We start from the raw sequence: 13254 nt of genomic DNA on the forward strand, positions 1-13254 counted from the left end.
TCCATATTGTGGGGGGCACGGGTGGCCCAGTCATCTAAGGTGATGCGATTCGCTGTGCAGAGTTGCGTCCCTTGGGCAAGCCAGAAACCTATGATTGTGGGTTCGAATCCCAGTTCGCCCAGATTATGTTTCTAGGTTTGTCAGCACCATACCTGTGCTCGTGGGTTTCACCGAAGTGGTAAACGTCTGAGACCTGCATCACATCGAGCTTTCCTTCCACATTAAGCTGACACGCCGCAATATAACTGGAATACTGTCAAAAGTTGCGTTAAACCCACCTCACTCACTCACTCCATATTGTGACATCTGTCAGTGGTACACTTTGGCTGATCACTTGATGAGGAGGGCTGGGGATTTTCAAACTAAAAGTACAATTCCATGAATTCCATGGATTCAAAATTTGTTACCTCGATTCAAAATTTGAAAACTGAACGAAGGAAAGTTATGGAATGTCTAATAAACAGAGAAGACTGTACAGCAGTACTTCCCATGAGAAAAGGATAGTCTCTTTTGTTTTAAATGTTTTATCCAATAGAAGTGAGAGAATTAGTCACACAACCCATAATTGGTGGTAGGAATGTCCCATGTTAACCTTTTCGAGGTTGGGTGATTAGAAAACACATTCAAACTTTCACTTTCGCAATCTTGTAAGGGACACTTTGATTGGTCGGATGTAAGGTCATTCTGACTGACCTGTAATCGGATGTCTTCAGATCTTTGTGTGATATTGTAAGAAATCAGATCTGATTTTAATAGTTTTTGATAGTTCCTTGGACATGCTAGACACCATGACAAGCTATGCTTCTTCTTTCAGAGAATCTTTTTTTTATGTTTAGAAACAGTGACTGAAAAAAACAATCCTGCCTTGAAAAAAATTTCCAACCACACCCCTCAAATGGTGAGAACCTATTTAAAGATAAGGAAAGCTGAATTCAGCGCTGATCTTCTCAATCTCATTAAAATCAGATCTGTTACTCTGATATGATAAATCGCTGCATGAAGTTTGGAAGACACGACTATATGTCGTGCTAGGTTAACTTTCTTATCAGCAAATCATGTGGCTTCTAAATCTAGATAATGATCTTCCAGTACTTTTCTTGGTTGTGCAGTAATTTGACCACAGGCCTGTACATTCATGATGTTTCAATCCTGTGAAAATTACCTGTCAGACAGAAAGAGTAAAATTTTGCTTTTGATATGCCATATTTTCAATTTTTCATTTGTTTCATGCTTAATCTTCAAAGAAGTATAAAACTCGAAACAAATAAATAATTGAAAATATGGCAAAGCAAAATCAAAATCTTGTGATTCAAAAAAGAAAAAAATCAAAATCATTAGAACATGTGGAGGATGCACAAGCCATCATACTGATGAATTAACAAAAACTATTTAATATGATGATCGGCAGAAATTAGGTCATCATCCGATCCTATTTCAAGTGACACATCACATCATATCAGGCCACACTTCTCCAAAGCATACATTACTAATAATACAATGGAGTCACATCTACAATTAACTCCAACTCAATGGATTATTCTACGTCACAGACCCTTGTTCACTGATACATGAGGAAGTTTCAAATCAGCTGGCAATTGGTTGTGGGTTTTTCCAGGCTGCTATTTTTAGATCATCCATCAATGACAAGGGCAGGTGTGTGTTTGAATGGCTGCATATCAATGAGCCTATCTGGAATGATTCAACAGGCATGACTAACATCAGCTCACGCGGGTTGCAGCATGAAAACTTTATTCTTTCCATTGAATACTTAATACGCAGCCCAATATGGGGCTGAAATACCCAGCTGTTTTAAAACACCTGGTGACGCAAACATTAGTCCACATTCAGACTCATCACAGTAACGAACTCAAGACAAACATTGATCAAAGAGATATTCATTACCAAACGCTTAATGACCCTACATGCCTACAATCTTAAGCTACATTCTTGACAGTAATATTATAGAAATTAAATATTTCTTTCAAGAATGTTTAGCAATAATATCATAGTGCATTTGAAGGAATAAATATGCTGAAGTAAGTGCTATAATAACAGACAATGTTTGAAATGAATGGGTCCCTGTGTTGCATGAGGTAAGTACATTGTATTTGAATCAAGGGATTTAACTTTAAGCTCTAACATAAGGTGAGGTGAGGGGAAATAGGGTTTAACGTCACTTCCAAGATTATTGCACTTATGTGTATGTGGCTGCTTGTACAAGTCTGGACTGATGCTGATTTGCAGTGCTAGTCCACTGAGATACCATCCCGCAGTTTAACATGAATACCACACTCAGACACATTATACTGACTCAGAGCCGACCAGTCCTTGTTTTAGCCCCTTAATGCCGAGCGCCAGACAGGGTAACAACAAGTACCATCTTTAAACGTCTTTTGGTATGACGCGGCCGGGGATCGAATGCTCTATCACCAGACCATGGAGGCGGTTTTATACAGTAGAGAAGAATAACATAAGGGTCTGTCACTCTCCGGGCGGACGCTCTACCAGAAGACCACGGAGGTGGCATGTTCTGGTTAGAAATCTGCCTACAATAGACAGTCTCCTGTCCTGTCAACACAGTAACATATGTATGCATGTTAAATAAGTTGATTCTATATTTTTTTTGTATGATAATAATTTATTAAGTATTAATAATAAATAATTTATTATCAATAATTTATTCAGTTTCATCTTATTTGGAGTTCAGGCTCTCATAAAAATTTAATTCATGTTTCTTATAATTAACAATCACCCTTCCTAACACTGGTACAAGTCATGCTTGCATTGTAGACTTGAATGAGTGAGTATGGTTTTATGCTACTTTTACTGTTTTAGCAACATTCCAGCAATATCACGGTGGGGGACACCAGAAATCGGCTTCACACATTGTACCCATGTCAGGAATCGAACCCGGGTCTTCGGCGTGACGGGCGAACACTTTAACCACTAGGCTCCCCAACCGCCCCTTGTAGACTTGAAACCTTCACTGTAGGGTGTATAATGTATTTGACATGCTTCTCCTACTCCAACTAAAGTAAGCTTGCTGTGCCTAATGTAACTTAGGATACACTATGGGAGTAATGGCAGTCAGACTCCTGGTGCTACGGTCACCTCGACAGTAATTCCCATCATCCGAACCCTCATCAGCAGTAAGCACTGGAGGCAGGATTACACCAGCAGGTTTTAATGGCTTTACCTGTTTACTTATTTTGGTCAGTTATTCACAGTTGTTAATATTTGGATTCGATGTTCATTTCCATTTCAGAATACCAAATCAAAATGTTTCACCTCTTTCTATTTAAAAGACATGTAAAACTAAATAAGAAATTTTTATTCCAAGTATGACATCAGAGTTTTAAACTGTGGTAACATATCAGCTCCACGAATTACGTTCAAGGGACCAAAGTCCAGGGATGCAACTGAATAATATGATAGAATGACACACCCTTAAACAGCTGGAAGTTCTACAAGCCCTAAGGATACCATTAACATTAGACAAACAGATGGGCTAGCAGGCTGGATCCCTGCAACTCTTAGTAAACCCAATCAAGCAAACAGTAAACAAGTTAATTAAACTATTCATCACCAGGAATTATCATATTGACATAAGTCTGCTATAGGGCTGGGACCAGTCCAAATGTACTACCTGGGTACCCACCCCCCTATTAACCGACCCTACCCGGGTACCCGCTGAAGGTCACAAGAGAGGTGTACAAAATGTCTGATTGGGAAACGTTTGACCGTACTCCTGTCAAAATATATTTAGATACATGTATACTCCGATCTGGTCATGCATACACTTAAGTTGACTGAAGTTATATAATTATGCAAACATATGAAGTCAGAAGGAATTTGTGTATAATCAGACAGATATTTGTCACTTATAGTGTAACCATAGAGTTCAAAATATGTTTTGCCATTAAACAATATAATCACTTGACTTACAACGGGTCCGGGTAGTCCTGTGGGTACCCGGGTCTTACTCAGTACCCACCCGACCCGAGTACCCGAGTTACCCGTCCCAGCCCTAGTCTGCTAGTCCAAGACAAGTAAAAATCAGGAAAGACGAGTGACATTTCCTTGTGGACTGCTGCATTTACCACTGAGTAGATGTCAACTTTAAAGCAGATAATTTTTGCAGACAAGTGAAAATAAATATTAATTTCCAACCCCGCAATTGAATCTGTGACCTACTCTCCCTTGATACAATTACTCAAAATGTGGACTTCCAAAGTCCTACATCCCTTGTGATGTCAAGAAGATAGCCTTGAACACTGATCCCATTGCCTCTGGGTAGTGAGACGATCTTGAGGTGCTATCCTTAGCCACTCCATCCGAGCGTCACCTGCAGCTCCATGTGCTGACGAGATTATTGTGGCACGACCCTCAATACTGACGTCAAACCACAACCAAAATATAATCATTCACGTCACTGATGTGCACTATTGGTGGTGTGAGGCCTCGGAGTTGTACCGGCAAGCAATTAATGAGATTACTTTAAACATGATAAACGGTTCCCCCAAATCCTATCATGTCAATGTGGGTCTTAGCGCCGCCGCCACACGGAACCTTCTCACACAATGTTCTTGGAGTCTTTGGCGTCCTTGGAAACTGACTAAAGGCATTAAGCATATTTCCTGACAAGATCAAGACATGAAAGATATGTCCAACAATATTAATTAACAAGGATTGCATGCGTGACAGCACAATTTGTACATCGAAACACTATTTCAGTTTCACACATTGCACTAATTACAACAGATCAAGTCCTGGACTGGAAGAAATGACCACTAGGCTTTGAAAAAGGTGCAACCCTTGATTCACAAGCATATGTAAAAGGCAAAATGCATTTTGGATCCACAATAAAATGCATTTTGGATCCAAAATGAAATGCATTTTGGATCCAAAATGAAATGCATTTTGTATAATGCATCCACAATAATGTCATCACCTGAAAGAGTTAGATGTATCTTTTACACTAATCTGCAAAAAGTGATCAGTGCCATCTGGTAAAAGTGGTAGCATGAGGTACTGGTTTCCTGTTTTATAACCCCAAAAGAGGCCCCACGCTACCAAGTCTGGAAGGAGTGAGTGAGTGAGTGAGTGAGTATGGTTTTACGCTGCTTTAAGCAATATTCCAGCAATATCACGGCAGGGGGACACCACAAATGGGCCTCACACATTGTACCCATGTCAGGAATTGGAACCCGGGTCTTCGGCGTGACAAGCGAACGCTTTAACCACTAGGCTACCCGACCGCCCCCCTGGAGTGAGTGAGTGAGTATGGTTTTACGCCGCTTTTAGCAATATTCCAGCAATATCACGGCGGGGGACACCAGAAATGGGCTTCACACATTGTACCCATGTTGGGAATCGAACCCGGGTCTTCGGCATGAGGAGCGAACGCTTTAACTACTAGGCTACCCGACTGCCCCAAGTCTGGAAAAAAACACTGAAGACTGAAGTTTGATGTATTGGGCCAATGCTTGATTGGGTCATGCCATGTCATGACATTAGTCGAATGAGGTTATACAACAAATAATTCACAAATCAATTCACATCTTTAATTATTTGATTTCTCTTCCCCAAATGTCTGATAGCTTTCTTAGGGTGTGGCACTGTGACATTTAGCTGGAGACGTAAAAAGAGACATTGACTGTCTGGTAGAAATCCTCTTTGCCTCCCACTAAGCTGTGCTTCACGATCTGTTACACAACACGAAGCAGCTCAGGTACCGTTGTGCTGAAGTACTCCTTGTATAGTCATGGTCCAGGGTCGAGAAACATCCGAGGCTGCTGAGTGAGTGAGGGATGCAGATGCTTTTAATCTTCTTTTGCAATATTCCACAAACATCCCTGCATTGGACACCAGAAAGTGTCTCAACATATTTTACCCATATTGAGTATGAAACCTGGTGCTCAGCGTGGTAAATACTTCAACCAGGCCCAGGGCAGGTTTGTCATCACAATGTAAATTGCTTTGCCAACTAAACACCATAATCTTAATCATATTTATTTCAAAATGTCAGGCTACAGACAGAGTACTTTAACTGAACATTAATGTCAATGATCCTTCAAAACTTCTCACTTTTGCATAATTTGAGAAAGCGATATGTCATCTTTTATTCAATGAACAATTCACCAGTCCGTAGTTATCTGCAGTTATCTGCAGTACAAAAATTGAAGATTTTTCAATCCACTTTGTCATAATTCAAGGCTTCAAAAGTACTTTCAAGATTCAAGGCCTTACAAGATTAACTTCAAGGCCTTTTGAAGACAAAACTTCACAATTCATATGATTCAAGACCTTTTCAAGATTAACCTCAAAATGCAAGGGGCTTCTCAAGGCGATCCTAAAATTCAAGATTGTTTCAAGACAATCCTCAAAATTAAAGGACTTTCCAAGGTAAAGCTTTCGATGTGAGGCCTTTTCAACATATTCAAGAAGAATCTCCAATTCAAGGCATTTTCAACATGTTCAAGACAACTCTCAAATTCTAGTCATTTACTGTCGTGTGGGGATTGTCTCTTTACACTGCAATAACTGTATTATATATCTTGAGACCTTTCACAGCCTATTCTTGCGAATATTATCTAAGCATAACTGACAGTGATCCATTCTTTCAACAGAATTATGCCTATAACTTGCAGCTCTAATCATGCTAACGTCACTCTAAGTGCACCTTCACAAAGTATGGGGCGGTGGGGTAGCCAAGTGGAAAAAGTGTTCTCTTGTCATGCAAAAGCCCCAGGTTCGAATCCCAACATGGGTACAATGTGTTAAGCCCATTTCTGGTGTCTCTTGCTGTAATATAGCTGGAAAATTGCAAAGAGTAGCATAAAACCAAACTCGCTCACTCACTCAAAAAGTGCTCTTGCAATTAGGTTAGTTCCTTCAACAAAGATATCAACACAAATACATTCTAAATCCTGTTGATCATGACTTGATGAAGGTTATCAGCAGGGGTGTCATTGACTGGAAATTGTATGTGCAAAGACAAAAATCACTGATGTAGACCTGCAATCTAATGCTAAATATAAACTGGACTGATCCGTTTTAATGTTCAAACTTTAACCATGGTTATCTTATTGATGTAAATGTTTCTGAAGTGAATAGTTAATTTAGTATCAACATTCATAAATTTGTATTGAAATAGGATTAATATTAAAAATTTACTAATACATCAATATCAAGTATACAATGACATCTCCAGCTATGAGATAAGCACATCACCCGATGTTGTTATGGACATCCGAGAACATTGATCTGAAACTCGGTAGACAACAATAACAATGAGATGGCTGTCTGCTTCAGATAACCTATAATATACTGATTAAGTCTTATCGCATTGCACATATTACTGACACCTGTAAACACTGTGATATGTCTGGGCTGGGACAAACCATTGTGTCATCATCCCACATCGCGCGTCAAAGCCACATCCATACTCGGTGTTCATTATCTTTACTAGGTCACAGTTTCGGGGAGCTGTGACGTACGTTGCTGCCGTGAGTTTGGAACTCTGATAGATTGATTGATTAGAGGTATCAAATCACAATAATCACCAGATAATGTAACGGTTGATAAAGTAATTCTTTTTCAGTCTATGTTGGATTCAGGGTTTTACGTGACGCACAAATGCGCCTCCAGTACGCACAAATGTAGAGAATGGACGCAGAAAAATATATACTGCGTCCCAAGTGATGCACAATTATTTTCGACCCGTGAAGATTCCGGGGTAGAATAGGTCTTCAGCAACCCATGCTTGCCGTAAAAGGTGACTACGCTTGTCGTAAAAGGCGATTAACGGGATCTGGTGGTCAGACTCGCTGACTTGGTTGATGCATGTCATCGATCCCAATTGCGTGGATCGATGCTCATGATATTAATCACTGGATTGTCTGGTCCAGACTCGATTGTTTACAGACCGCCGTCATATAGATGGAATATTGCTGAGTGCGGCGTAAAACAACAAACCAACCAACCAACCACAATTATTTTCATAGTACCTACAGCACAGTCTGTCATTTCCTCCATCAGATGACCACTGTCCACATGATCACTGATCCATTCCAGGCTCTAAAGTGATTAGCTAAATGTCCTGCACATTACATAATCACATGACTTTACACAACCCTCATATTGCCTGCAAGGACCCTTACAATTAATTATTAGGGTTCTCTGGACCCACTTCTGTACGTCAAGGCAAAACCCGGGGATTGCAGTTTGAAAGGATCATGTATGTACAGTTATTGAGTACAACTTGTAGAGTTGTTTGCAGAGCTCTATTATCATACAATATTCAATGTGTGCTTGTCAGTACATTTTGGGCAGAAAGCACTATTGGAATTGATTGAAAAGAGAGTGTATATTATACTAGTATTTCTGGTGTTACGTGTTCGCGGTGATCAGCTGATAATGGTTTTTTTTTTAGATGGGGGAAAATATCGTGTGATTGGAAAACTTGAGTTTATTAAAAATGTTGGTAAATTTTGGGAGCCATGCTTTAACGCGCGCTATAACCGAAGTGCGCAATAACCAAAGCGCACAATAACCGAAGCGCGCAATAACGAGGGAACACCATACCTAACAACTATTAATGTGTGTGAAAAGTTATACGAAAATACACCATTTGAAGGGGGCGTGGCCTAAATGCAAATGTCCGATTGGGATTTAAAATTTTCCGGACCCCTGGTGTATAAAATTGACACATTTTCTGACAACCTAGAGCTTGCATTTTGATGCTTTTATGTATCCAGTTATACGGTAATGCCATATCTTTAGTGTAACAATGAGCCGTGTAGTGCCATAATAGTTGCAAGCAGTTTCGAATTAAATACATCATCACATGTGTAGGGTTACCTCCTTTCCATAACCATCATAATATTGATGTTCCTGCTCTTCCCTGAGGGCACTGGACATAGAGTGACCATAAATTGACAAACTTGCAGTGAATTGCTTCAGCCTCAGGTGGAATCACGTAATGCCCTACCCAGGCTGAAATTGTCTTATCAGTCTCTTACCTCCACTGCTCTGTCAGTAGATACGACTCCATCAAGGGGCTGACAAGCTACGTTTAATGGCAGAGTGAGTGAGTGAGTGAGTGGGTGGGTGGGTGGGTGAGTGAGTGAGTGAGTGAGTGAGTGAGTGAGTGAGTGAGTGAGTGAGTGAGTGAGTGAGTGAGTGAGTGAGTGAGTGAGTGAGTGAGTGAGTGAGTGAGTGAGTGAGTGAGTGAGTGAGCGAGCTTCTTATACCACTGTCAGCAATAGTCTAGCTATTTCACTAGAGCCTGTAAATAATATGTAACTCAATGATGAAGCACTTGCCACTTCCGTGTACTTCAACACAACCTTGGGGCCCACATTGTCCACACCCAATCCTCATTTAAGTTTGTTTGTTGTTTAAGGCCACAATTAGCAATGTTCCAGCTATATATGATGGCAGCCTGTTTAGAAAATTGAGCTGGGACCAAACAACACAGTGATTGATATTACGAGTATCGGTCCATGCCATTGGGGCATAATGAAACACAATCAACCGAGTCCCCAAGGCTGACTACAAGTAGCCTCATACAACTAGTAAGGCATGCTGAGGACCAATTCTAACCCAGACAACATGTAAGGTAGTGGCCATCCATTGCACTAACCCAACAGTATGTCAGCTCTAACACCAGGTATAAAGGGACTCTGGTCCTTTATTTTCCCAATATATGCAGGAAGGGAGGAAAGGTAGACATAAGTAAAAACAGAAAAATCTTGACATACTTTGAGAAACAGAAAATGTTTGGGTTTTTTAATCTTGAATATTTAAAAAGTAGTTTACATTTACCTTTCCATCTAAAACTACCTCCATTCACAGGTGACCTATTAAAATTGAACAGACCCACAAATCAACCCTTAACAGTGATTAATGTACAAAATAAAAATCAAATAACCAAAGTTTCCCTTTTGTCCTTGAAACTAAGAAAATATTCAGTAATCATGGCAAGGTTAGTTGTTTGTGGTTTAACGCCCCACTCAGCTATGTTCAAGCTATATGACAGCAGTCTGTAAATAATCGAGGCTGGACCAGACAATCCAGTGATTAATATCATGAGCATCGATCCACGCAATTGGGACCAATGACATGCATCAACCAAGTCAGCGAGCCTGACCACCTGATCCTGTTAGTCGCCTCTTACGACAAGCATAGTCGCCTTTTACAGCAAGCATGGGTTGCTGAAGACCCATTCTACCCCAGATCTACACGGGTCTCATGTCAAGTTGAACTTCACAAAACAATTACACGGATTTTTATCTATAAGGAAGTTCAGAACGTCTGCAGTTGACTTTATGCAGAGAAGGAACATATTCCGCATAATATGCAGGAAATATGATTTGTTTGTTTGTTTATTTAACGCCGCTCTCAGCAATATTCGAGCTATATGACGGCATTCCGAAAAATAATTGAGTCTGGACCAGACAATCCAGTGATTGACATGACAGCGATATAAATTGACACTAGTCCTGTAGTCCTTGCCAAACTGCCCAATAGTTAAGGTATCATAAGGACGATTAGAAATTTGCCATTTTCACATTAGGGGTTTTGTTAGATGTTGTTATCATAAGGACTAGTGGACTAAAAGTGTTAGTTTCTATTGCTGCATGAGCATCGATCCATGCAGTTGGGACACGATGACATGCATCAACCAAGTCAGCGAGCCTGACTGCCCGATCCCGTTAATCACCTCTTACGACAAGCATAGTTCGCTTTCACAGCAAGCATGGGTTGCTGAAGACCTATTCTACCCCGGATCTTAACGGGTTACAGGAAAACCAGATAGCCTGCAATTATTATTTTTATAAAAATGCTGACAGTGACACTGCTAATTAATTTTGTGGGTCATGAAACAAACAAGAAGACTGCTAAAAAGAAGACTGAACTATGACAAAGTACAATGTACCCATGAGAGATAAGCAGGAACCTGTGAGTCACTAAGTGCAGGCATTTCCTATGTTGCAAGTATGTTGGAAACCAACAGGTGGAAAACTGACAAACAGCCTTGTTGTCACGGGACATCCAAGTGACTCACATGGTCTACATTTTTCTCCATTTTTATATGAACAACTGGTAAACAGAATCAAGATAAACCTGTATTCACAATAACACATAAACACACAAAAAAATGCATATATGAGGATTGTCAATATACATAGGACAGTCTACGGCTTAAACCACTATTTTGAAGCCTTCCTGAAACATTATTCAGTTGAATAAGCATTGTAAGCCCATCTAACAAAGAGCTCATAACTGAACACAATAACCTTGTGAAAAGGATGCTGATGTAAGTAACAATAAATAAACAAATAAACGTTACTGTGTTTACCAAGTTTACACAATGATATTCACACCATCTGTTTTATAACACAAACACATCGGATACAATAAAACACTTCGATTCTTTGTCTGAACTGTGCCATGAAATGCTATCATTTAGGTTCTATTGTACAAAGATATACTTGTGAACAATGAACTGTAAGTGAGGTTGGAAAGTGTTATTTTTATGAAAGTGGTAAAACAGTATGACCTGCATCACTCAACCCTTTCCTCTGACATTGAGCTTACACACTGTGATATAACTAAGGGTGTGGGGTATTACCGGTTGACAGTAAGTTGAGGTTTATTCTTTCAAAGATATGTACCACAATATCATTTTTTCATGCTCGATATATTGGGTGATTTATAATTGGAATTGGTATCATGTGTTTAATGTATACTTGCCAAATGCCTCCGCTGCCCAGGTGCGAGCATCTGGGGCCCCAAGATAACTGCGTATTTATTGACTGAGTAAACATTATGTTGTACCAGCATCTTGTTTTGTTCCATTTAGGAACTTCAGTTCATTCCTTAATGTATCAGATTTTTTCTGAATTCAAAATTTAGACTTATACAATATATCGAGATACGTATCGCAATACGGCCTTGTGCTTTGCAAAATATTGTGATACACTTTAAACCTCCAACACCCATCCATAGACATAACTGAAATACTGTTCAATATAGAATCAACCCACACTCACTCACAATAGTGAAAGTCGATTGGGCTCAAAACCTCTTTGAGCAGTACTAGTACTGGTTCAGTATTATCACAAGATGTCAAGTGAATTAAAACAAACATGTGCAGCCCTCTAAGTAGTGACCATATAGGTGGCCAAATGCAACTTAAATCGATGGTTGGCGACCTAAAGTTATCTCCTGCTTGCCACTGGCTACCTAAAACTACGGCTAAAAGTCAACATAACTGGTGACAATATCTACTTAAGATATCTGTTGGCTCCTAAAATATTCATGTTAGGATCGCTTGGCTCCCTCCCAAAAACGCAACTTAGAAGGCTGATGTGGTGCTGACTATGCTCACTGACAATTACTCCAGAACTAGTGCCCATCAGTTGATGAATATGGTGAGAATAAAAGAGTGAGTCTTGTTTTATGCTACACCTATCACCATTCCAACAATATAATAGTGTTCTGTAAATAATCAGAGGCTGGTAGGAAGAGTTTAATTATGATAATGAGCCAGGTGACAGATATTGAAACTAACCAATCATCATTTCTGCCCTCTTTTCTGGCTAGCATGGGTTCCTGGGCACCATATGGTAGGGTGAGTGAGTGACGTGGGTTTACACTGTCCTAGTACTAAGGGGGTCAGGCTCATTTTGAACATACATTATTTTATTCAGGTTTATACATCTACTTTTAGTTCATGTAAATATGAATAAAAAGAACACTTTTCTTTTTTAAATTATGTCAAACACCTTTTGAGATATGGCTGTTTAAGGAATGTAAAAAGTGGCCATTTTTCCAAGATGGCTACCATTTAGTTTGCATATACTTCAGGATTACAAAGCGCAGAGAAAACAAAGTGAAAAGATATTAACCTATGTTTAATACATTATTCATCTGAAAAGAAATAACCAAACCATTTATAATCAGCTCCTTAATTGTATCGTAACTTTTAATTATGAACATGTAACAAAATGGACAATAGCTATTTCTATAAATGGGTTTTAAAAAATGTGCCCATGGGGAATCGAACCCAGGCCTTTGGCATGACAAGTGAACCTTTTATCCACTTATACCACACTTGTCCCCCATCATAGGAAATAGGTACCCTATGCTATTAAGTATCTGACAGCTTACCTTTTGACACAGTAATAGCAAAATAAATACAGCAGACAAAAAGATTTGAAAATCCCTCTTCATCGCTGAGAACCG

At 39.6% G+C, this 13254-nt stretch overlaps 1 protein-coding gene across 7 annotated transcripts in view; it reads right to left on the bottom strand.

The window, feature by feature from the left end:
* Positions 1–13254, bottom strand: part of LOC124134605 (calcium homeostasis endoplasmic reticulum protein-like) — a 59647-nt gene that overhangs the window by 41842 nt on the left and 4551 nt on the right. The gene's annotated exons all lie outside the window — the stretch shown is intronic.

The sequence above is a fragment of the Haliotis rufescens genome, unplaced genomic scaffold (genome assembly GCF_023055435.1).
Source record: "Haliotis rufescens isolate VD_foot unplaced genomic scaffold, xgHalRufe1.0.p SCAF_2, whole genome shotgun sequence".
Taxonomy (NCBI): Eukaryota; Metazoa; Mollusca; class Gastropoda; order Lepetellida; family Haliotidae; genus Haliotis; species Haliotis rufescens.